We start from the raw sequence: 24,931 nt of genomic DNA, 5'->3' as shown, positions 1-24,931 counted from the left end.
TCCCCTGTTTACGCGCACTTTTTTCTTCTCTCTCTCTCTCAAAATAAATAAAAAAACCTAAAAAACATTTTTTTAGTAAAAGAAAAGGAACTCCATGTCTCAATTGTTCTCCACCTTCTTTTTACCAAAACAAGATGGATGACACCCATGTGAACAACAGATTACCCCTGGTATGCCCACATTTTGAAACAAGAACAAACTTTGCAGCAGAAGCAAAGAAAATAGAGCTACAGACTTCTTTTTTTCGTTTACATTTTCTTTCTTGAATGTTGCAATCTCAAAAGTATTTATAAGTTTGTAACTCTTTACAGTGTCCCAGCGAAGACGGTTTTTAAACTGGCTGCTAAACAGATAAAATGGCACATAATTTCTATAGTAATTCCACTTTGGTTTATCATGCTCAAGTAATTACCAGATTCCAAACAAGTGAAAATGAAATTATAGGGATAACTTTGCTTTTGTCAAGTTTCAAACACAGTGGTTCCATACTTGAACCGGAACAGTCTGACTCCAAACTTGAACAAGTTTATTACTAGAAACAAGCTCCAGAGAAATCTAAAAGTAAGGTTCAGAGTCACAATCCCAGATGCCTGGGACTATTGTTTTTCTAAATTCAGAAATTTTTCCAATACGAAAAGCGTTAACGGTATAATTACCATTACATAAAACACGATGGGCTCGTGATTTTTAGATCTATAATACAAACATTAGCAAAATAAAGGGATTACCTTTATTATAAAGGGATAATTTAAATAAAAACCCGACACTGACACTGTGACACTGTCACAGTTTTGTGACATATTCACAAAACTGAGATAAAACTGAATATTGCCCTACATTTACTGGAGTAATTCCACAACTGCCAAATTCACTGTTTTTTGTTTGGCTTTATCTTGGTCTCAAAAATTTAAATTTCACTGTGCAATATAATTACTTCTGTGTCCCTAGGGTTCACCCACAGAACAATGTTTTTCCTTGTCCACCTTCTGAGCTATGTAGGACCGGAAAACATCACATAAAAGAATTCAGAAGCATGAACAAAGAAAAAAAAGTACGGAGGGAGAAAGGCAGGGTGAAAAACCTCAAATTTTTCTAATTTGCTAATTTAAGGCAAACAAACAGATGTTGTACATGTCGCAGACATCGAGCATAAACAATCCAATTTATCTTTAATCAACATTGTTAAGGACCACTACTGAGAAACTAAACTTTGGGTTCTGTATTTGTTTGATAGAAAAGATTTATAGATACAGTTGCAAAGAAGGAAGAAAACAAAATAAATCAAAATTCGAGGATACAGGCAAAAAGAAGGATTGTTGACTGGGAATGGAAATCTGTAATTATGTATGTCAGCAAAAGCTTTCATATCTTAAAATTCAATCCCTTCCTTTTCATCACTTGTGTTCTGAGTATCTCCTTCCCATGACACTGTCAAAACAATCTTTTCCCTTCTCACTTTCCCAGCAATTCACGCATTCCGAAATTTGCAACCAGCTTTTAGAAAGGCCTTCAGAGCTCAGCTCATGATAGCGACAACGCAGGCACTCCCTCTTGTGATACAAAAGGGAACTGCCTATGTACACATGCCTGTAAACTAAACCCAAAAAGTTATTTTTTTACATCATTGGAGCAGGTATTTCATGGTCTTCATTTTATAGACAAGGGACCAGGCTGAGGTCCACCAACTTCCTTCCTCAAGGTATTTTAATCAAGAATCCATTTAAAGCAAAATCTGACCACATATTACTAAAAGATAAATCTGAAGCCACAGATGAACCTACTTTTAACTTCTCTTTTGATGTAGTTTTAAAGCAACTGTTTACATAGCATCTTTGGTTTAATATATATTTGTGATTATTAAGAAAAAAACAGTAAAGTAAATAATGGGCCAAATTTTTCAGGAGAAAGTTATTTTCCAAATGATTCTTCAATATTTTCAGAAAGTATAAAATAGGGTATTATTTTGTGTATCATGAAGCTACTTGCTCCCAGAGTACTTTCAAAAGAAAGACAAGGCAGAAATAGAATTTCCAAAATAAATTGCCACCCTTGTTTACATGCTAAAGTCAATGGACCTGAATACGAATTTATATTTTGTGTTAACATAATGTGTTAGTTTTGACATGTCAGAACTAACTTTAACCTGTTGATTTCTAAATACCTTTATTATGAATCTTTATCATGAATTATTATGATTAAAAGTACCTCCTTTATAAGGTTGCTTTAAAAGCCCAATGACCTGATGCACATGAAGGATTCAGCGGTCTTTTCTAAAATTTACCCATTTTAATCTTTTTTATATGAAAGAAGTGCAAACAGTATACTTTGCAATAATAAAAACCCAATGATGGGAGATCAGGTAGGAAAGAGTAACGAAAGGAACTACTAAATTCTTAAATGTGATAGGATTTCATGTACCAGAATTTCTGCATTCTGTAACTACCATTTTCAAAGGTGATTTTACCTGTAAACATGCGGCAGACTATATGGCCCATGATGCTGCACACAGACCGCCAAGACCAGGTCAGTCTTCACTCTCATCCCTAAGGCTCCACATGTGTCCTGTCAAAGCTAGACAATGGGTCGGAGCATCCGCATTAAGGTTCAATCAATTATGTGCAAGTAGTTGCATTCCTCTGATAAAACCTCCAAAGTGAATTCTTATCCTCCCAAATCAACAAGCAGAACTAATTTGGGGGGTCTTGTGTTCCCACCCCAATGAATGATAACCACCACTTGCTTAAGACAGCTGAGGCAGAAGTTGAACTAACCCTTGACTCCTTTTTCCCCCCCATAATCCTTCAAATTCTGCCAGTCACGAAGTTAAAAGTCACTCCCACTCACTGAACTTCTTCACTCTCTTCTCTCTTCTTTAAAGCCAATGCCACAGCTTTCAAGTCTCCAGCAAACTCCTCGCCAGCCACCACCTGGATAACAGCCAAGTCCTATTTACCCTCCAAAACTCAGCTCTCCACATTCCCTTCCCCAGAGCCTTCCCGGCCCCTCTCTGTATAGGCTCCTCGCCCCTACTGAGAGGTCAGCCCCCATCCCTACCCCACCCCCATACTTCTGTTATCTTTGCAGGTATATCTTAACTTCAGAGTGCCTGAAAAATAGGCGTGTCCTATAAATCTTTGTTGAATAAAGGATTTGCTTGGGGGGGAGGGAAGGAAAAAGGAGGAAAAGTAGAATTATTTTATTTGGGAAAATGAATTAATGACTTTCAGTCAGACTTGGTTGTTTTCAAAATAAATTATTCTAATTTGCATAGAATGAGGCAGAATCATGGGCAAAATGTTCCAAGATTCTTGATTTTTCATCAACATTAAGCAACTTTCAAACGGAAAGAGACTCACTTTTACCTTCAATTTCTTATTTTATATATGAAGACATGTAGGAGGCGAACGCATGCATGAAGTCACTAACCCCGCACATCCTCACTCCTAGTCTGGTACAGAACATGGCCAGACCCAACCAAAAAGGGGCTCTGGAAGGACTTCTCTTGGTTGCAGTCTATTTCCTCATCCCCACACCCAAAGGACCTTATGCCCAGATTACCTGGTATTTCCACATATATGGGACTGGGGACACATAGGTGGACACCTAACACCTAGAAATGTATGCCTTTCTCTATCTAAAATCTGCAAAGGTGGAGCACCTGGATGGGTGAGCATCCAACTCTTGATATCAGCTCAGGTCAGGATCTCACAGTTGTGAGATACAGTCCCTCGGGGGACTCCGTGCTGGGTGTGGAGTCTGCTCCCTCTCCCACTGCCCCTCCGGTGAGTGTGCACTCTCTTGCTCTCTCTCAAAATAAACATTAAAAAATAAAAAATGCAAAAGTATTAATCGATCATCAAATTCCTTCTTCATAACCTACCCTCCACATGTTGGAACTGCTTTACACAAATGGAATATTAATCTATGAAACCATCATTTCTTCCAGTGGGGGAGGGAGGGCAATAGTTATTAAACATAAAATCAGTGTTCATGTAAAGGGAAAGACAGTGGTTACTGGTCACTAAATTCTGTGAAAGACGACTAATAATGATTTCTGTTTTACAGTTAGAATCCAAAAGAGCACTTGGCATAGAACATTAATTAATCGGTCTCACAGAAGTATGCCAAAGCAACAGACAACAATGTAGTCCAACAGATAACAATCTAGTCCAATTTCTTGAATGGTCATCTTAAAAAGAATTTAAAATTTTGAGTGGCTAACTCAGTTTCTAATGGCTTCATTGAGATATAATCTACAAGCCATGGCAGTCATCCATTAAGGGTACAGTTAGACATGCTTTGTAAATTTATTCAGCTACAGCACAACTATAGTTCCACTGAGGCAACAGTACCCTTGTACCTGTTTATGGCCAGCCTCTGCTCCCACCGCAGGCCCCAGGCAGTCACGGATCTGACCTATGGACTTGCCTTTTCTAAAATTTTCATATAAATGGTACCACACAATACACAGTTCTTGGTTTCTGGTTTTACCTGCCATAATGTACTTGAGGTTTATCTGTGTGGTAGCATGTATCAGTGACATGAATCAGTGCTTCCTTCTTTTTTGTGGCTAAATAATATTCCATTGTATGACCGTAACACATTTTGCTTGTCTATTCACCAGCTGATGAACTGGATTGTTTTCCATTTTTATCTATTGCAAATAAAGCTGCTATGAACATCTGCTTGGTTTCTGAATGGGCACAATTTTTAGAACCTAATTGGGGTAGAATACATATATATTGCACACATTTAAAATACGCAATTTGATTAACTTTTACAGATGTATACACCCATGAAACTATCATGCATAATCAAGATAATGAATCTATAATCACCCCAGTGTTTCACTGTGCCCCTCCCTTGAGAATCCGTTTCTCCCTTCTCCCCTAAGCCATCCTAGGCAACCAATGATCTGCTCTGTCACAATCAGTTCGCATTTTGTATAATTTCACCTAAATGGAAATCAGACTGTCTTGGTACTTTGGGGGGTGGGGGTGTGCCAGCGTTTTTCATGCACTTCGAGATTCATTAAGTGCTGCTGTATTTATCAGTAGTCCATTCCTTTCCTTTACTGCATAACCAATTTGCTTCTCCACCCATCTGCTGATGCGCACTGACACAATTTCTAGTCTTTGACAACCATACATAAAGCTGTTATGAACACTGTATACAAGTTTTTGTCTAGATACATGTTGTTACTTCACCTGCTGGCCTACCCGGGATGGAAATGCTGGGTCACATGTTAAGCGTATGCACAACTTTTTAACAAACGTTTTCCAACAACGGCTGTACCGTTTTATATTCCCACGACCAATACATGAGCATTCTGGGTTGGTTTTTTTTTTATAACATCCTTGCCAACACATGGACTGCCAGTCTTTTTTAATTTTAGCCACTAGAGTGGGTGTATAGCAATATCTTCTTATGGTTTGAATTTGCATTTCCCTAATGACTAATGATGTTGAAAACCTTTTCATGTGTGCATTTACCATTCATGTACCTTCTCTGATGAAATGTCTATCCAAATCTTTTGCAAATTTTTAAATTAAGTTGCTCTCTTATGATTGAGTTTTAAGAGAGTTCTTTATATATTTTCGAGATACCAATCCTTTATTAGACATCTGTTTTGTAAATATTTTCTTTCTGTATGTGGCTTGACTTTTCATTTTCTTAACAGTGGTGTCTTCTGAAAAGAAAATTGTAATTTTGATGAAGTCCAGTTTATCACTTTTTCTTTCACATACCTCAGGATTTTTATATCTTATTTACTAAGTCTTTGTCTGTCTAACCCAAGATGTGAAAATTTCCTGCTGTGTTTCCTTCTTTATATTTCCTATGATCCATTTTAAGTTTATTTGTGTGTGTGTTGTAAAGTGAAAATTAAAGCACGTTTTAGTTCACATGGGTATCCAGTTATGGCAGCACTGTTTCCTGAAAAGACTATGGTGTCCTTATACTGAATTACATCAGTACTTCTGTTGACAAGTAGTGGACCACATAGAAAATACAACAATTTCTAGACATTCTGTTCCACTAATCTATATGTTTATCCCTCCCCACCATCTTTACTACTGCAGCTTTATGGTAAGTTTTGAAAACAGGTAGTATATGTCCCCCAACTTCTTTTTTAAAGTTATTTTGATTATTCTAGAGTCTCTGCATTTCCATATGAATTTTAGATTCTGTTTTTTCTATAAATACTAGTCTAAAAGTCCTTTCTGAGATTTTGACAACTTCTTTGAATCTACATTTTAATTTTGGGGAAACCGCTACATTAAATATATTAAGTCTTCCAACCTATAAACATGGTATATATTCCTACCTATTTGGGTATACTTATTTTCATTAAACTTCTCTCACTAAATTCATTTCTACATATTTTGGTCTTTTTGATGTTATTATGGATGGATTTCTCTATTCTTGACATTTCATATAAATGGAACTATCTTCTTCTATATTCTCAGTATAATGTTTTTAAGGTTCATCCACATTATAGCATGTGTCAGTGTATCAGTGCTTTTTATTGCTTACCAGTATTCCACTATATGAATACACCACATTTTAGTCACCCACTTACCAGCTAACAGACCTCAGTTTTCCAAGGGGTGATGATGGTCCCTTTAGTATTTTGCTTGCACTTAAACTGCAGAATCTGTCTCTTCCATGAATGCGGTCCCTGTTGTCTTAGTTTGTTGTTGTTGTTTTTTTAAGTAATCTCTACACCCAACGTGAGGCTCAAAATTACAAGCCTGAGATCAAGAGTCACACGCTCCACTGACTGAGCCAGCCAGGCGTCCCTAACTCACTTTTTAAATTCGTATTTCTGTTCTGTGGCCTGGATAGTGTCTGCATAGTGTCTTGGTCAGCCACAGGCCGCAGTGATTTGGGTAGAGGCTGTGCCCAAACACCTTGTACCTGTAAGGCTTCAACCCTTCACTGAGGAAGCTGTATGTGGGTTGAAAAAACATCTGAAGTTGTCTCCAGCTCTCAAGGAACTCCCTGACTTTTGCTTTTTCCTGGGTTGTCTTGAGTCTCTATCCCCTAAGGCATGCAAAGTTTAGCCCTCAGCCACAACTCCGTGGAGAGCTGATGTCAGCCCTTCGATGGCTCTCTCATTTCTGGGATCTCCCTGTTAAATTTCTGGCTGGTGGCCCCAACCTGGGACTGCAAGATCCAGGTAGCGAACCTGTAAGGGTTTCCCCATCCACTATGAACTGAGTGCGCCACTTGTAACCAGCAAAGTTGTGGGTTTTTACCGCCAACCCCCACCAAACTGTATCTATCACTTCTGGTAAAAAGTACACGCTGGTAAAACTGCAGTTCTCACCAAGTGAGATAAGGGGTGGGGGAGGGGAGGGGCCCCCCGGCAATGAGGCCACAAACTCCCACTCTTCTTAGCCAACTTTCCAGCAGATTTATTGTCTGCCTTTTCAGTCTATTTCCAGTGCCCAGATATGATTGCTTTTGTAAGTCTTGTCCAATTTTATACTTGTTTTATTAAGAAAGAACCACCTGACTTCTTTACGTCATCACTGATGGGAGTGACCTTGGCTATCCATTTTTAATTTCTCAACCTCTCATAACATAAACTTCTTAAAAATATAGTATCACTACAATTCCACTTCGAGTATCACACACAGAACTGCTTTTCAAATCTGACATAAAATTTATCATCATAGCCTGCGTTTATTTTCCATTTAAGAGCCCTTCCACACAGTGTCAGCAAACTAACGTTATATTAAAAGTACCAAAACAGTCAGACGTTCAGTAATTTTGAGTTCCTAGGGGTTTAACTGATTGACTGCTTGGATGCTGGCCATGGCTCTTAACCACAAAACTCTATGATGGGCCCAAAGACAACGGATTTTGTGGTGTTATTAACAATGCCTGACATGGACAAAGAGCAAACTCTTGCAGATTCCATTAGTATTGTTGTAAGTAGTCTCAAGCCACATTTTGTAACACATCTTCTCCCCAGTTATTCTAAATACTGTCAAACCCTCAAGCCTGACTTGCCTCTAGCATTGTGACTCGTATTTATAGAATGCTTTGTCGTTGACAAAGCTCATTTTATCTACTATCTCACGTGATCCACACAAAAACCTCATGTCCTAGGTAGCTTTATACCTCATTTTATACCTGTTGTAAGGAAATACTCAGGGATTAAGTGTTCTACATAGCTGGGAAATCAGATCTAAGATCCAGTTATTCTGACAACATTTTATCTTGTGATCCTGGGCATATCTTTGCCTCCATCTCTTCTAACATTTTGGTTACTTCTTTAAAGGTAAAGAGATTACTCCCCAAGCAACAGCCTTCTCAACACTTTCAGTTGAGAACAGGCTCAACATTTATTTCCTTAAAAATTTTAATTATAGCTATGTGAATAGAGAGCCTAAGTAAGAAGAAATGAAGGCAAATTTTGTAACAATTATAAAAGCAACCTTGAACATAATGCGTGCACACACACACAAACAGATAAATACATACACACACACACTCTACCACACACTGTTCTATGAAATCCTTCTGGGAGGGAAACACTAACCCTACCCATATACACACACAGACAAGGTGATGGTCTTAAATGCCACTAATATGGTGGGTGATTTCTAAAGAATAGCTTGAAATCTCTACTAATACACACATTGGGAGAAATGAGGTAATTTCTCTCATCTAAAAATCCAAAACCTTCCTTGACCCCCTCTTGCCTCCGTAGTTCCTCAGAAGAGGGTCTACGCTCACCTTCTTCCAGGCATTTATTTCCTCGAGCTCTCCCTTGAATCTGTCTCACTCAGGCTTTTTGTCTCCACCACTTCACTAAAACCTCTTTCTCTTGTCAAGGTCACTGACAACATCCTCCTTGCTAAAGCCAAGGATCGATTTTCAGCTCGTGTCTTACCCCACCCATCGGCAGCATTTGCAGCGCTGGTCCTTCTTGCTTCTCAAAACACTGTCTCCCCTTGGTGACTAGAATATCCCAATGTCTACCTTCCAGTCTCTTCCTCCTGCTCTCTTGTTGAGACTCCCGAGTTCCAATTGTTGCCGTGGTCCTTCGCTCAGGTCCTAGACCTCTCTCTCCTTCCTTTCCTTAATTAATGAAACAGCAGTACAAAGATCTGGCTTCCAGACCTGGTTCTGCTGCTACACAGGCATGTGATCTTGTGCAAGTCTTTTAATTCCTCTGAAACTCACTGTATTAATCTCTAGGGTAGAGGAGGCAGGCTGAGAGGTTCTCCAAGGTAAATTCCAGTCCTAAGACTCAACGGCCATATTTAAAAAGTACTAATTTCCAAAGAACTGATTTGATTCTTACATAACATTTCTCAAAATTACAATGTTTCCCCTAGTAGATTTGACTTATTTTATTGTTTTTTATTCTTATCAAAGCTAAACATGTATGTAGTTCAGAGTCAAATACTCATCAAGATCTTATGAAAAACAGCAGCCCACTGTCCTCACATTCGTCCCTCTTAGGAGGCACTTCTAAAAAACCTTTCTGAACTTGCAGAAAAGTTGAAAGTCTTCAGGTATTAATGCCTGAATAGCCGTCATCTACAGGCCTACTGCTGACATTTTACCATGCTCCCTCCATCTTTTTCTGTACTTCCTTTATGCCAGACCATCCGAAAGAGGAAAACAGATGTAGGACATCTCACTCCTAAATACCAAAGTGTGCACCTTCCAGAAATAAGAACATCTCCTATGTAACTACAGTGTCATTGCCACACCTGAGAAAACACACACTAATTCAATAACATCGTCCAATGGGCATCTTTGAGTGTGGATGATGCTACTGAGTTGCGGTCTGTTTCCTCTCCTCTTTTCCATCTGTTCTCACTCCCTCGGTGGCTTCAACTCTTCTTCGGGCTTTAAGTAACAGTAATTGCTTATGATTTCCAATTTGCCTCTTCAACCCTGACCTCTCACTGTACTCCAGACTCTGACTCGTCGACCTTTCCACTTAGATGTCTAAAGAGGCTTCCAGACTTAATGTGTCCCAAATTGAGTGTCCCCCTCCCCATCTATCTGTTCCTTCCAATCTCAACAAAAGGCAACTCCACTCCACTCTTCAGCTGTTAAGGCAGAACAGCTTGACACGTCTCTTTCTCTCTCTTTCCACATCCAAGTCCAGTAATGGGTAATTAATTAATCCCATCACTTTCTCATCACCTCCCTTATATATGGGCTCAGGCGCTACTATCTCTCACCTGGCACTCCTACCCTCACCCCCTGAGTCTTTTGTCAAAACAAAAGATCCTGTCACTTCTCATCTCCAACCCCCCCAACTGCTTTCCCTCTTACTCGAAGCCAAAATCCTTGCAAATGCTCACCTGATGTGCCCATGCACTCCCCTTCATCTCTTCTTCTCCTCACTCTCTCCAAAACATCACCACGCCTCCTTCCCCCATTCACACTTGTGCGCTCCTGCCACAAGTTCTTTGTGTTGTGATTCCTTCTGCCTGGACCACTCTGCCCCAAATATCCATGGGGCCTTTCTCTCACCTCCCTCAAGTCTTTGCTCAAATATCACCCGTGCAGTGAGGCTTTCCTTGAAAGTGCTTATGGCTTTCTAATAGATTATTTTTCTTATTTATTTGTTTTTAGTCTGTTTTTAGTCTCTACGAGAATGTTAACTTCATGAATGCAGGAAGTTTCATTTTGTTCCCTACTGTATCACCAGTGCCTAGAATACTGTCTGGCACATGGCAGGCACTAGTAAATATCTGATAAATCAAAGAATACTATTCTAAGAAGAATACAGATTTATATTAATTTATCCATGCACACACCACAAGGTTCAAGCCTAAAGAATACCGGGAATGGATCACTAAGAATGCTGATCATATACAATGACACAGTTTAATTCTGCTCATTGGAAATATAATGTAATCCACAAGTAATTTAGAATTTTCTAGCACTCACAAAGAAAAGTAAAAGAAAGCAAGTGATATTAAATGATTTACTTAATTCAATATATCCAAACACTTATGTCAACATGTGATTCATACAAAATTATTAATAAAATATTTTAGTCTTTTTTCACACTAAGTCTTTGCAATGTGGTGTGCATTTTATGTGTAACACATCTCAGTTGGGGCTAGCCACATTTTAAATGTCAGCAGCTACATGTAGCCAGTGGCTACCATATGGGACAGCACAGATACAGACCTAATTTAAATAACCCCATCGAAGAGGCAAACATCTTGTATATATCTTAGTTGTTTTGAACTTCACATTCCAAAACAAGACCATGGAACAACTCATGATTTCCTAGTTTTGTTAAAACAGTTTCAGCTGATATAACAAGAGGAACTATAGCTTTCATTCTGAGAAATAATTTATATCAAGATTACTGGTTCAACTCTTTAAATTTCATTCCAATGTTCTAATTAGAAAGAATGCATGTTCTTTTTTCTTAGCCTCCTCAATTAAGAAAGTTTTAACTACAGAGAGATTCTGTGTTCTTGCCTACAGTAGCAGGGGAAAAAAAATCATTATTTTCAAATAGAAAGAGCTATTAAAATTCTCCTTCCACAAAACAAACCAGTATTTATTTCAAGTTAACCAAAATACATTCTATGTTAAAAGACAATTTCTGTATATAGTTGTATTTTTAAAATTCGTAACAGTTAACTGCCTTACCAATAATCTTACATTTCATAATATAAAAGTAAAATAAAGCAGTAAAGAGAATGCTTTTAAATTTTTAATATATGCATTTAGGTCTTCAATATGTTTCTTAAAAGCTAAAGTATTATGCATGGAAAATGTTTTCACTAACTTTTTTTATCATCAGGGGATTAACTTCTGGAAACCCATTATTTATAAATATTCACTTACTGGAATTACAATAATTGCCATCATTATTCGACAAAAAAAATTGTAAAGATCCCAATTAAAATGCATAATACTTTAAACCTTTAAAGTTACAAAATTTTCTCTCTTTTTTTTTAAAGCAGTTACACACAACACACAGCAGAACCTACTTACTCAGATGTCACAGGGGGTTATCGATCATCTCCCCTGAACTGGAAGCTTGAGCTGAGATCATCAAGTGAGTCAGAGAAACTCCAGAAGGTAAAATATCTTCTAACCTTCAAAAGCATTAGTAAAATGCCTGTGTGAGGGGGGGAAAAAAAACAAAACGGAGTTACAACCAAGAGAGAACTCTCATGAGTGTACTGTCTAGATAGGCAATAACTTGTTTCTTTTCTTTCTTTTCTCTTTAAGTGAGGGCTCAGAACACGGTAATTCATGGCCCTGGAGTTGTGGGTGAGCTGAGATAGAAATACGTGATATTCTAACCACCCTCTGTTTTAAGAACTCACTTTGGGGAGAAGCCTAACTCAGTTGAATGATGCATGCATCCGGGACTATAACCTGGTCACCCTTTTACCAGCCCAACCCTTCAACTAGTAGAGATCCTCATTGTCTACTCATGGCCCAAAACTAAGACACTTGGGAGAGTGAAAAGAGGAACTTTGGACATATTTATTTATTAACTAATAAACGGTCTTTACTGTAGTGGTTTATAATCTAAAAAAATAAAACTAATGTACATCTACCACATTAAAGTAAAAAATTGACGGTTTATTTACATTACATGAACACTTAAAATACCACAGGCAGATTAATTATTCTCGGTACATACGCATGTTCGTCAATCTGTTTACTTAGCAGATTCTATCTCTAATACCGTGTCACTGGTACTGTTGCTGGGAAAAAAGGTTGACATGGCCTTATTATTTTTTAATCATTCACAAAGTTGCCAAAGTCTTTTTCAAAGTTTCCTTTTATGTTAAATAATCTGAAATCACTGAGGTGTCTGACCCCTGTACTGATATTATTTTTAACAAGAAATGCTCTTTTCACAGCTGCTAATTCTGCTCAAAACAAGTTCTGCCAGAGGATATTCTCCATTCTATGTTTCACACCAAAATTGTTTAGTACTTAGGTCTCAAGACTTTCACAGATATGATCCTTTTGCCTAAACTGGTGTCCTTCTAGCACTCTTGCCCCTCAGTCCACTCACCTCCACACACAGCCCCACGGGAGGTTTTGTTACCCCATGCAAATCTCATCACGTCACTTCCCGACTTAAAACTTCTCAATGCCTCCCCACCGCTCCCTGGATATAATCCAAAACCTTAACAAAGAGACCTGGTCCCTTCCAACCTCTCAAGTCCTCAAAAGCAATGGGTCTTCCTGGCCCCAGGGAGTTCCTTTGGCTGCTCTGTTCCTTTGGCTCAGAATGCTTTTCTCAGTCACGGTCGCCACTCTTCGTGGCCATGCTTCACGTCTGAGGGCCTCCTAATGTCCCCAGTCTAAGTTACCCCAAGGTATTCTCTCTCCCAAAAAAGCCTCTGTACTTTTCCTACGGAATGTTCATCAAAATCTGTATTGGCTTATTTGCGTGGTTTTTAGAAAGCCTATCTCCTATCTTTTACCAGATGGTAAAAACTTCAGGAGGGCGTAGAGATCATTCCTGTTTGATTCACCCTTTCATCTTCAATCTTTACCCCGCTACCTAGCACGGTCCTTACCACCTTGTAAACCTTCAATAAATATATGGTGAACAAACGAATGAAAGGCTGAAAAGGAGAAAGTAAGGAGACAAAGGACAATCTGGTTATCTGAGTTAACTTGTTATCTACGGCCAAAACACCTCACAATCCTAAATCCAACTACATCATCAATGGTCCCCTCTACACAGGGTGACTCTCACCAGCATATAAAGTCTGTACTTTCTTCCAACCTGAAGGAAAGGAAGACAGAAAATGACCTCTCTCTTGACCCCACATTCCAATGAATAAACTCCCATTTCTCCAATCCAGTTTTATAGGAATACTCAAAAGAGCTGACTGTATCTGCTGTCTCCAATTCTTTCCTCCCATCCTCACTTGAACCCATTCTAATCAGGCCTTTGTCCCCACCACTGACTGGAAAATTCTCCGGTGAGAGCCACCAATGACTTCCATCTTGAACTATGCGAGCTCTGGGTATCTAGCCAACCATCCAACTATCCAACCATCTTGAACTAGCCAGACACTGAGACAGGCATTTAAAAATGAATTATCCATTTAAACTGTTCATCACAGCCACTCCATGAGGCAAGAAGTACTATTATCTCCAGAGAGAGGTTAAGTGAATTCATCCAAGGCCACTCGGTTAAAAACAAAGCAAAACAAAAAACAACAAAATCAAAAAAAGCAGTAGAGACCATTTTTATTAAATCTACTAGTCAATTCTCATCTTACTGGACCATCATCCCATGTGAAATTCCTGACATTCCACCCCTACTGAGAATGACGCTCATACAGGGTTCCCCATCTCAGCAAATGATAATTCAATCTTCCCAGACTTCTCCTTTTCCCTCACACCACATATCCAATCCATCAGCAAATCCTGGTGGCTGAATAAATGGCTGAAAATAAGATTATGGGTGGGCAATCTACCTAAATCTCCAGACCTTACTGTTCTTACCAGAAAGTTCTTGGAGAACACAGACCATGTAGTCACATCAAATTTTGCAGAGTAATTTGCACAGCCTTAATAAAGTTTCATCACTGATCATACTTTTCATTGAAATTTTAGTTTTCCTATTATTATGAATGTTACTAACTTCAACAGTTAAGTGGAACATTTTAAAATAAGACATTTGGATCCCAATTACCAATACCAAATTCCTTCAACTTACACTGCAACTATCCAACTGCATCCTCCTTTCGGGAGGCATCTGTTCAGCTGTTAACACTTTGCCTGTGAGCGCTGTCTTGAGCTCCCACTACTACATTACTTGCTGCATTATCTGTAAGGAGACCCTGTAGCTGTGCAGAGGCCTAAACTGGATGATGGGAAGAATGGTGACCGAGAGTCTAGTTGTGGCTGCTTTCTTTCACAAGGTCCTTCCTTAAACTTCTCTGGTGTACTAATTGCTGGAACACTTTCAAAGCCATTTCTCAGCCTATAGCCGAATGATTTCAAGGTTCTTTTCATGCGTCTGCCAGTCTTCCTCTCACTGCCTGTACACATTTCCGTCTCTAATCCCCGGACTCCAAGTCTAACCTTAGTGGAGTTCTTAGTGGATGCTACATAAAGAATATTTTATCAATGCAGTACTCTTACAGGCTGAACTGAACCTCACAGACAAAACTGGAGCAAGTTAGATTCTGATACTATTAGTCTACTCCTGAACACTGTTCGACCTTATTGCATATTACCAAAAAATTCAAAACCATTTGCATTGTTTCCTGAATTTTCATAACCTATAATTTAATGAGAAACTATACACGTACAATGTATGTTATCACTGCTTAAGTGTCAATGTAAAACAACACTGCTAAAATCAGAATAGATCCTAACACGCCTATATATAGATATAAATGCATATGTCTGTGTATATAGTACATAGACACATATATAGATGGATGTATATATCTATATATACAGTATACTTACTATACTCGTATTATATAGTATACCTTTATACCAATCTAGTGTAAAATCTAAAAAGACTACATATATGTGGCCATCACCAATAATATGAGAGAATGAAGAATATTTATTAAGCACCTACTGTATGCCAGGCATTTTACCCACATTATCACAAGTAATCCCTATGATAGCCTTGTATGGGAGATATATAGCATCAGACTTCAGAACCCCTCAAGTTGCCTTCCTAAATCCCAGTACCGCATCCTCTTACCTACCCAGGTGTGACCCAGTTTTAAGAAGCAGAAATTACTAGTCAAATTTGAGCAGGTAATACTTAACACCCATTTAAAACTGTTTTATCTGGCAAACACTTAAAGATCAATCTTAAACCTACAGGACAGGCTAAAATGTCATAAAATTTTTTCAGTCAACTCACTCTGGAAGGCCCAAGGGATATGAGCATTCTTACAAGAAACTGCACATTTTATAATGACCGTACTGAAGTTTTTCGGGGAAAAGATGGATAGTTGGTTGTATTTGACCCTCAAAATATTCCAGGCAAAATTTGTTTCTTCCATGTCACGTAAGTTGTGAAGTCTTAAATTACTTTCTGTCCTGAAAACATGTTAATGAATGCAAGCTCCTTGGAGAAAAGAAGATTCCACTTCTGTCCTTCATTCTCACGTGAACCAGACTTCTGAGTGGGCAGAAATACAGGCCCAGATCTTAAAATTTCATGAAAAATACTGTGTGCTTCCTTCAATGCATAAAAGCTTCACATTAATCTACAAAATAAAATACCTCCATGTAGGTATCTGTTGGAGGGCTTAAGACAGACAAAATAAAATCAGCACAAGGGAGCCTGGGTGGCTCAGTTAGCTGAACGTCTGACTTCGGCTCAAGTCATGATCTTGCAGTTAATGAGTTCAAGCCCCATGTCAGGCTCTGTACTAACAGCTCAGATGCTTCAGATTCTGTGTCTCCCTCTCTCTCTGTCCCTCCCCTGCTTGCACGCTCTCTCTCAAAAATAAATAATAAAGATTAAAATTTTTTAAATTGAAAAAAAAAAAGTAAAATCAGCACCTCTACGAAACTACACTGACAACACATGTCATTACAGAGAAATCTGTAACGGTCCTACTGGCAATCCTGATTCTCTAAGCTCCTTGCGTCAGCAGAGTTTCAGAAGAGCAGAGGGGTAGGACTCTGTGCTCTCCAAGCCCCTCAGCACCCCCAGCCCTGCGCCAACGCACGCACCTCCTGAGCCACAGCTGCGTGGCCTCCTCGGCTCTGCCTTCTGGAACCTCATCCACGGGAACTGCACTCCTGGACCTTTTACGTAACTGTGGTTGAAGATATTTTTCACCAGGTTCTTTAAACAAAGATTCACGTGATAAATTTCTGCTCGAGTTTAGTTCCAGGAAATGTTTGGTTTCTGCAGCTGTTTATAATGCTTCCGGTTGTCAGTACATGAAAATTATATAATTCTGTTTCTTTTTCTCACTTGAGCAAGGAGAAAACGTTAACAATCAAATATACTGCCCAAATCTGCTCCACACTGACATGTACTTAACCCTCAACTTCTTTTAGTTCAGGTTGGTTATATTTTTTTAAAAGTTAGTCTACCTTTTGGCCTAAAACGTACAAGGTGCTTTAACTCTTTTCAGAAGCAAGAAAAGCTGCAAAATGTAAAATGTAAAAGACACACATAATGTTGACCTGCTTGTAAGTTCCAGAATAAAATGGAAAAACAAGAAAAATATAGTGGTATTTTTACAGTGAGAAGGTCTAAGTGCCCAGAATAAATGCCCCAAAATAAATTCTCTGTTATCCAAAAGATACAAAAGATTCCATAAGGAGACAAAATAGCACCCCACCTTCTTTGTTTAAATCCGGTTCACACCAGTTTGTGAACATCCAAATTTGCTCTTGGTTGAAATGTCCCTAGCAATACTAAGAAGCCTGAAAGTTTTATAAATTACCGTAGTAAGAGAGATCTTCAAACATTACTCTGAAAATTAAAAATGTCTGAGAAGAGCAAATTAAACTGGTTTTACGACAAGGGTAAATTCTAAGTCGCTTCATTTGGAAAGCAGTCCAGATTACATAATGGGGTATTATAATCGTAATCAGCCCAGAATGGTTTTTAGCTCCTTCACTCCTCAAAACTGATGTTCAGTGATAGGTGGCTCCTAATGTATTACTATATATACACATCCTACCTCCTTTCACAACACATTTGAGACAGCCTATACAAATGCAGACATTATAATAAAATTATAACTTATAAATATAAAAATTCAGACCAGAAAAAAATACCGTGCAATTATACAGACCTGAAAGTTATTTAAATTAAGCCATAAATTTGGTCCTATACCGCCTGGTTGATAAAGCAAGAAAGAAAAACCAGTCAATTGCAAAATTCACACTGGCCATGATGGGATGTGCTCCAGAGGAACAGAACTTGTCTCAGTACACAAAATCTGAGAAATATTTCTCTAGCATTTTATCACATAAATAGTACACTGGGGTCTTCAATACTCCCCGATAGATATCCTGATTGGTTCACACAGGTGTTTCTTACAGTATATAATATATACAGTAAAAATATAAAGCTCTCTGATATGAATATATTCATTCAGATGATCAAAAATAAAACCAGAAAATATGTCCAACAGAATTTCTGTGGTACATTTGAAAATGCTCTTATCTATGCTGTCCAATATGGTAGCCCACTTGTCACATGTGGTTACTGCGCCCTTGAAATGAGGTTAGTGCGACCAAGAAAACTAAATTTTTAGTTACATTTAATTTTAATGTTCAGGGCCAAATTAGAAAAGCAAATATCTACCCACTGGACTGCACAGGTCTGAAACATCAGTTATCAAACTTTTTTAGTAGCGGAACCATTTTGGGGTTGACAAACACAGATGGGAGAGAACACGTTAAGAAAATAAAGAGGGTATATTATTTTTATAAGTTCAAATTTACAATATTGGTTTATAGGTGATGTGAATATGAGCTTCCTAATAGGTAAAAATTAAAACTTGAAGGTTATGAGTGAGAGCTAATAAACTTAGATCAGCCCCAGTAAACACTTTCTGTATTTGGTTTGGATGCACTGGACAGTGTTCATGTGGCACTTCTAACTGCACATCCTGAGGCACCCAATCAGCAAAGGCCACACACAGAGCAGCCACCTACTCTGAAAGCCTAGAAGAAAATGCACATGCCAGCAGGGCAGTTTCACGTATGTCTCTTCATGGGAGGAGCCCTCCCAGGAGTCCACGTGGCCAGTCCAGAGCTTTGGATTCAGACGACAGCGCAGTCCAAGGGCATGAGAATCACAGGGTGGGTGCAGATTTACACAGGCTTAAAAGTCTTACGTCACAAGGAGAAACTGGTATCTCACATGATGGTCCCAGCCGCAGCTTCTACAGACCCCAAGAAAGGACACACCCATGTCTGAAAAATGCTCCCAGGGAAGCTCAAAACTACTCCTTCTCACCAAGAACTTCGGAGTTCATGTATAGTTCCTCCCAGTCCAAATACATTTACCAAGTAAAGGTCACTTTGATCATAAGCAACGTTGCCTAGTAACGTAGTTGACTTTCCATTTTTATCAGGATTCAGAGGAACTAAGTAGAAAGTTCATCCAAGGTCAGATCTGTACTTAAGAAAATGAGAAATGATTTTGTTAATTCTTTATCTTCATGATTTAAAACTATACATGGGGTGCCTGGGTGGCTCAGTCAGTTGAGTGTCTGACTTCATCTCAGGTCATGATCTCATGGTTCATGGGTTCAAGCTTTGAGCATACAGTGCAGAGCCTGCTTCAGATTCTCTGCCCCTATCCTGCTCGCTCTCACTCTCTCTCTTTCTCTCTCTCTTATCAAAAATACATATTAAAATGTTTTTTAACTATGTATCTATATACAAGAGCACCTGGATGGCTCAGCTGGTTGGGCATCTGACTCTGGATTTCAGCTCAGGTCATGATCTCACAGTTCGTGGGTTCAGACCCACAGTGGGCTCTATGCTGGCAGCAGGAGCTTGCTTGGGATTCTCCCCCCCCCCCCACTCTTTGCCCCTCCCCGGCTCACACTTTCTCATTCTCTTAAAATAATAAATAAACTTAAAAAAAAGACTATACGTATATATATCCTAATATATCAAAAATAGGAAAGAACTTGATTAACTTCATCAAAATGCTACAGGAAAATCATACCTAATGATTAAATAATAGAAGTCTTTCCTTACTTTAAAAGCCAGGAAATGGGACAGATGACGACAATCATTACTTTTATTCAATAATGTAGTGGTCCTAGTCAATGTAATAAAAAAAGAAAGAGGCATCTGGCTGGCTCAGTCGGTACAGCATATGACTCTTGATCTCAGGGTCAGGAGTTCAAGCCTCATGTTAGGCACAAAGACTGCTAAAGAGCGGGGGAGGGATGCCTGGGTGGCTCAGTTGGTTAAGCATCTGACTTCCACTCAGGTCATGATCTCCTGGCTTGTGAGTTCAAGCCTGATTCTCCTGGCTTGTGAGTTCAAGCCCCACGTCAGGCTCTGTGCTGACAGCTCAGAGTCTAGAGCCTGCTTCAGATTCTGTCTCTGTCTCTCTGCTCCTCTCCTACTGGGTCTCTGTCTTTCTCTCAAATATAAATAAAACATTAAAAAAAATTTTTTAAAGAAAATAAACTTAAGATATCCAAGCTCAGTACAATGCAATTTAACACTACAATAAGATACCATTTCACAGCAGACTGGCAAAATAGGATACAATAATGAAAGAAAACTGAATTGATTCAACCACTTTGGAGAGCAACTTGGCAAGAGTGAAGGTGAAGATGCTCATGCCTATAACCAAAAAATTCCACACCTGAAAACGTAGAGAAACTGGCACGTGTGCATCAGGAGACGTACATAAGAATATTTGTTAGCAGTGCCTGTAATAGCAAAAAATTGGAAACCACGCAAACACGAATTAATGGGAGAATGGATAAGCATATGGTGATATCATCTTATTATGAAATACTACATGAATGTAAAGAATCAAAGACAGCCACATTATCAAACATGAGTAAACCTTCAAAAAAACAGTATTAGCTTCTGCAAAGCAAAAGAAATCATCAACAGCATGAAAAGCAACCCACAGAATGAGAGAAAATACTGTAAATATGTATCTGGTAAGGGGTTAATATCCAAAATATATAAAGAACTTCCACATCTCAATAGCAAAATATCAAGTAACACTTGATTAAACAAAGGCAAAGGACTTGAAGAGATTTTTCCCCTAAGACAACATACAAATAGCCAACAGGTATATAAATAGATGCTCAACATCGTTAATCATGAGGGAAATGTAAATGAAAACCACAGCGAGGTACTACCTCACACCTGTTAAAATAGCCATTAACAACAATAACAAAAACAGAAAATAACAAGTGTGGGCAAGTTTGTGTAGAAATTGGAATCCTTGTGCACTGTTGGTGGAAACAAAATGGTACAGCTTCTGCGGAAAACAGTATGTCGGTTCCTCAAAATATTATAAATAGAACTACCATCCGGCAATCTCCACCTCTAGATATTTATTCAAAAAAAGTACAATGAGAATCTAGTAGAGCTATCTGCACTCCCATGTCCTTTGCAGTGTTATCCACAGTATCCAACAGGTGGAAACAAACTAAACGTCCATGGGTGGATGAATGGATAAAGAAAATGTGGTATATACACACAATGGAGTATTATTCGGCCACAAAAAGAAAGGAATCCTGTCATATGTGACATGGACAAACCTTGAGGACATTATGCGAAGTGAAACAAGCCAGTCACGGAAGGTCAAAGACTGCACAATATCACTTACATAAAAGTAGTCAAACTCTTGGAGGCAGAAAGCAGAAGGGTGGTTGCCAGGGGCCGGAGGGAGGGAGAAACGGGGATTTGCGGTTCACAGAGTACAGAGTTTCAGGCACACAAGCTCCAGAGATGCCCTGCACAACACCGTGCTTACAGCTCACAGTAAGGCACTGTGCGCTTAGAAATGTGTTCAGAGGGAAGATCTCATGTTATAGGATTTTTATCATGATAAAAGAAATGTTAGACAGAAATAACCGCAGAAGATGACAGACAATAAAGTATTTAATAGTTTGAAATCATATAAAATGATGTTATACATATGCCACAGATACATACAATGCTAGTAAAAGTGTAAAACGTATTGAAATGTGGAACACTGAATTCAGGATAGTGGTTTCTACTAAGGACAAAGGGAAGAGAATGGGACCAAAAACACTGAACAGAAGACTTTGATCTTGTCTAGGATATTTTATTACTTAGATTAAAAAAAAAAAAAACCTAAAGCAAATATCACAGAGTGGAAGGTGATAGTTTAGTCAATTTTTCGATATGCTTGAAGCATTTTATTATAGAACTAGTTTTTTTAAGAACCTAATACTAACGTTTTCTTCCTTTCTACATTTTCATCTCCTACAGTAACAAAAGGATGAACCCATTATTACAGCAAAACTATGTTTGTGTGTGCACGCTCACTCTTCTCAGAAAAGAATCCACGGATTTCATTGGAAGGGTCTGTGACTTAAACAAAAATGTTGAGAATCATAAACATAACTGATGATATTTGCCATTTTGCACTAGGCAAAAATTAAAAAAAAAAAAAAAGAACCAGATCTAACTTAAGTCAACATATCTATAACCTTTTTCTTAGTTCTGAATTTCTGTTTATATGCTATTTCATTTTACATATTTTTCCCAAAGAGTTGCCTCAAACCCTCTCTTTAAAAAGGCAAGATATTATTAAAAAAAGAAAGAAACCTCCTTGAAAGAATCCTACTGAATGGATGTAAGTAAGCACAAAAGAGAGCAGTCAGTGAGAAGGGACGTAAACAATGACACAGCAGCTTTGGGATGAGAAGTCAAGACAAGATGGTTCCACTACTAACTTTAACAGGAAAGGCTACAGAAGGGGCTCTCACCTTTTGGGACCCAAAAACCAAACCCCCAAGGAATATGACAGTAATAGGAGCTTGTCAGAGTCTGGGGTGGGAATTGTATTAATTATTTAAGAAATTCCCCACAGATCATTCCGATACACTTTCTCCCCATCCTCCCAGCAGAGCCTCCAATCCCTGCCCCAGGCTGAGATCACTCGGTTAGATGGACTCTTTCAATTTGTTAAACATGTAACAGTTTATTGAGCACCTAGTGTGTGTCACTGTCAGGAAGTGAATGGTTTTACACACTTGCACACTTACAGCTTTCTGGGCAAATTGTACTGAGACCTGGATTAAGAGACAAGCCTCAAAACTTAGAGGATGCCCGAACAGATAGTAAGAGATGAATCTCCCTTGAGGAGCGCGTTCACATTTCAGAGGGTGATGAAATTGGGGCCGTAGAGATAGTCCAGGGGTTATGAACTCCGAGACTCCAGTCCTGCGTTGTTGCTGTTAACTAACGATCTGCCCCGTCTCCTTGTCTACTTTCAGGCTAGCATGAATAAATACAGACATTAGACACTTATCGGTCACCAGGCACCAGGCTAGTTCCTAAGGACACCACAGTGCACAAGAGAAAGCTCCTACCCTCACGGAGTTCACAGTCAAGTATACGGACATGCAAGTAATCTTACCACCCGTACAGCGAGTCCGTGACAGATTATAGGGCGTCGTGAGAGGTCAGACAGATGTGAATGGAGACCTGAAAGATGAGGGTCAGCCCGACGCCTTCGTCTGAAAGGGAGAGAAAATCCCAAACCGACCAAGCTTTATTATCTGCGTGCAACAAGAAATGCCAAGGAAGGAGGGCTCAGTCGTGCCAGGGCACAAGCTCCACTTGTCTTCCTCCTCCTCTGTCCCTGGTGGGACAAGTGGCACTCACTTTGTGCCTGCAACGTGGCTGGAGCAGGGCCCACGGCGGGTGAGATCTTCCCAGGGAGAAAACCTTTCCCGAAGCTCTTGTGGGCCACAACCAGGTTCCGGGCTTACAAACTAATCAGCTGGCAAGAATGGAAGTTTCTTGATGGCCAGAGACTGGAACCCAAGCCCACCTTCCCCAAAGCACATGGATATGCAAAGATCTTTGAACAAAACTAAGGTTCCGTTAGAAAAGAACAGAGCAGTGAAAGGCTGCAGGGAAAGCAGCCGGAGAACGTGCTACAGCCATGAAGTTAGTAGTGCACTTTTCAGAGTATCATGCCCGCACTAACAGGAGATATAAAGAAATAAAAGACCACCTTGTTCTAAAGCTACCGCATATACGTATTTAAATTTTTTAATTCGAATACACAAAAAAACACACCTAAAAATAAACGCAACTAACATAGGATGAACTAAGTACCACAAAGGCAATGGAGAGAGATGAGGTTTTGAATTTGCAAGAAGCAGTCCTGAAAGAAGAGAATTCTGAAATGACAGAGGTTGATCCGTGTTTAAAGGCACAGAGGTAAAAACTCAGGCAGGAAAAGGTATCTTTGTTTAGCCGTAAGAGAGACCCTGCAGGGAATACAGAAAACGAAGAGGCAAGCCTAAAGCCCATGAGGCACAATCCCTGAAGGTCTGTCTTGTAATAAAGGCACTCGTACATAGTTGGTGAATGAACGAATGAACGAACAGGCTTGGATCTGAAATGCCTGCGTGACCGAAAACTACCAAAGGTTTCTAATCACTGGAGAACTCATGGGACCAAAACTATTTTTGACAAAAACTCTTGTCAATAAACCAAAAGAACTGAAGGAAAAGGAGACAAGAGGTGTGATCAATCAAGGAAGCTACTGCACTCTTCCAGGCGTAAGGTAAACCAGGGGCTGGGATCCAGAGGCTCAAAAATCAGAAGAATGGTTTTTAAAAGTGGTGGTTATACGCTGAGTATACCTGCTTGATTTACAAACCATGGCACAAGCACATAAAGAAGCAGTGTTGCATGTGTTAGACTTCATGAACTACTCCATTATTAAAAACAGGATAATGGATTTTTAAACGAGTTTATTGGATTCTGAATTTTAAGTTTTTACAGCATTTCAAGAGGGCTCTTTAGCTTCAGTTTCTTTCTTCAAGTCTGACGGGAAAGATGTAGGACTAAAACTCCTCCATCAGAGTCTCAATCTCTGTGGCCTCCTAGTGCTAGTTGTCTAGAATGGCAGCTTCTGTGGCAAACTCCCTATTTATTAAAATGATGTGAACTCATCCTCTCCTCTAGGTTTTTCCTCTGCATTTATATATGGTAATAACAGCATCCCCCAAAATAACATCTCAACGCTATCTGCAGCCTTACCAAGTCCATGATTGAGGTAAACAAAGTACCTACCAAGCTAAGAGTCATTAGATCGTTCATGTTTATGTGTCCAGCACTATTTTCACTAACAATCTGAGGAGCTCTACCTTCCAGGGCTTCTGTTTCATTTCTGCTTGTTTCAAACAAGATTTGAATTGTTCTTTGCTCATCTCCTATATGCCATTTAGTCTTATTTCACTCC

General features: G+C 39.1%; 1 long non-coding RNA gene across 2 annotated transcripts in view; it reads right to left on the bottom strand.

The window, feature by feature from the left end:
• The window catches only part of LOC144237099 (uncharacterized), a 165,552-nt gene that overhangs the window by 107,894 nt on the left and 32,727 nt on the right, over nucleotides 1-24,931 (bottom strand). For both annotated transcript variants that reach the window (XR_013336752.1, XR_013336753.1), the window contains exon 3: nucleotides 11,998-12,124. This is a non-coding gene — a long non-coding RNA (uncharacterized LOC144237099). The remainder of the gene's footprint in view (nucleotides 1-11,997; nucleotides 12,125-24,931) is intronic.

This window comes from Crocuta crocuta, unplaced genomic scaffold (genome assembly GCF_008692635.1).
Source record: "Crocuta crocuta isolate KB4526 unplaced genomic scaffold, BGI_CrCroc_1.0 scaffold266, whole genome shotgun sequence".
NCBI lineage: Eukaryota > Metazoa > Chordata > Mammalia > Carnivora > Hyaenidae > Crocuta > Crocuta crocuta.
The sequence above is the reverse complement of the archived record's forward strand: the minus strand, read 5'-3'. Positions and strand labels throughout refer to the sequence as shown.